The sequence below is a fragment of the Cricetulus griseus genome, chromosome 3 (assembly GCF_003668045.3).
Source record: "Cricetulus griseus strain 17A/GY chromosome 3, alternate assembly CriGri-PICRH-1.0, whole genome shotgun sequence".
Classification (NCBI taxonomy): domain Eukaryota; kingdom Metazoa; phylum Chordata; class Mammalia; order Rodentia; family Cricetidae; genus Cricetulus; species Cricetulus griseus.
This window is the reverse complement of record NC_048596.1, coordinates 258,428,049-258,430,427: the sequence shown is the minus strand read 5'-3', so window position 1 is coordinate 258,430,427 and position 2,379 is coordinate 258,428,049.

Below are 2,379 nucleotides of genomic sequence, written 5' to 3'. Positions count from 1 at the left end.
CATAACCCTGACCAAAGGGAGAGAGGGGGCTCCAGAGGGCTCTTACTCCTCCCTACTCTTCCCAGATAAAAATCCACTGCAGAAGCACCAGTTCTGTGGCTAAATGGTGGGCACCTGCATAGGGTCCGTGAGACCTAGATTAGATTACTGTCGCCAGAGGGATGAACAAATTAAGTGAATGAATGAATGAACAACTGAAAAAAAGGATCATAAATACTAAGAAGCCATATCCCTAGATTTCTAAAGTAGAGGAAGAGAAGGAAAAGAGGACAGCTAGAACAGACTAATTTAGTCATGGGGCTTGTGAACCATTCTGGATGAGCTAAGTGTCAAATCTCCTACCCCAAAACCCTGCCTGCTCTCATGTGACCTTATTATTAGAATAAGAAGTCCAGAAGCTATTAACTCAAGTTGTTGTATCTTAGGAACAACTCTGGATTCTAATGATCCAAAATAATTTTGTCATTAATTGTTTTATAGCTTTGCAAGATTATGGGTAATTCTGCTCTCTAGACAGATTCTCTGTGTGTTACTGCTCTACAGACTTCAGGAAGCCTGAAAAGATATATGATGTCATACAATGACCTCTAAAATTCTTGTTTTTGTGGTTGACATCTAAAATACAAACATCCCACCTCATTAAACAGTAAATGCTTTGTTCACAAGTACACTTCTTGATTTCTGCTTTAATGTTAGCTATTAGCACTGTTTGTCCCCTAAGTTGGGTAACTAAAGGGAAGAGTGTACTACTCTGCCTCCAAGCACAGACATACAAGTCTTCAGCCATAGAATAGCATTGAATTCTCAGGATGTGAACTCAAGATAGACACAGATGTACCATATTCATTAATACCATCCTATAAAAAACATCTCATAGCTCTGTGAAGTACTTCTCTCTATGTTGTGGGGAGGGGTCAGTTCTAGGGAAAACCCAGCATGTTTAGAATTGAATAAAAACTATGGCCAGATCAGATAAGTAGCTCATGTGACTATGTTTAGCTGTGGGTCTTATTATGGGGGATTGCAATAACAAATATCTGAGGCTAGGCAAGTAACAAAGAAAAGTCTGGCTTGGCCTGCAATTCTGCACAAAATTGGGCAGCTGCACCTGGTTTTCTATGTCAGTGATTACATGGTAGAGCAGCAGAAAGGGGAAGTACACACCTGGAAGAAACACACACGTGTGAGAGTCACAGAAGGGGCACGTACCACCTTTATAACAATTAAGTCTCAAGCAAATTAACCTAGTCCTGTAAACTCAAATTCTTGTAAAGCCTAATTTAGACTCAAGAGCTAAGGAGTCTTTCAAGAAAGGCAACAATCCATTGGTGAGGACACTGCCACAAGACTGAATCGCCTCCCTAACACACTCATCTTTAAGGCCCCACCAGTTCTCTATAGCCTTGCTCTGGGGTCCAAGCTTCATCACATGAAAGCTTAGAGAACCCCATAACTAAACCATAGCACCACACAAACATCTATATCATTTCTTCCCTAGAAAACCTTCAGGAGCTGGGCAATGCCTCCTAATAAGTGTTCATTCAGTCTGATTCAGAATGGCCTCCAAGGAGAAGCACAAACTGCCACAAAGGAAGAAGAAATGTGTTTTGTGTCTGTGTTCAAATAACCACACACAGGAGCCTCTGCATTTTGCAAAGGAATCAAAAAGAAACACTCCCTAGCAGAAAAGCTCCCTGGCAATGAGGCAGCCATTCCTGGAAATGGCCCTCCTTCCTTCCCACTCTCTTTTAAGAATGATTTCCTCTCCATGCTGCTAACTGTGCCCTGGCAGCTCCTTCAGGAAAAACACTCTTACACAGCGTTTCTGCCATGTTGCAATGTGTTCAGTTCAAGTTACATGGAGATGCATGAAAGACAACCTTGGGGTTTTGTGTAGCAGCCACTCCCTTCTATGATCTCAAAGGTTCTAGGACAAATGCAACACCTCAGGCATCCTCTTGTGTTCCGATGGAAACCTGGACATAGTCTTCGTTTTCCTGATCCATTTTCCTGCTACATTTAAATATCATCACCAAAGGTAACATCTAACAATTCAAACTAAAATTAGCATGATTTTAGCTCATCCTTTTCACCCCAAATTATGACGATGAAAGTGTTCCCAGGAACCACATTCCCCAGTTTCCTTGTCACAGTATAAAGATAACACTGGAGCCCAAAGATGTAGGGCTTGCTTACCTGGTGTCTTGAACTAGTTGGTGGCTAAGACAGCACCAGGCATGTGGCCCCTTATTCCCTCTCCAAGGCTCTTTCTGCAGTAAATGTCTCAGCTTTGGTGTAAATAAATTTAATGAGGCATTTCCTAGGAACAGAGAGAAGAAGGCAACTAAGTGGGTATTGGATTCCTGAACTAGGTAGAGA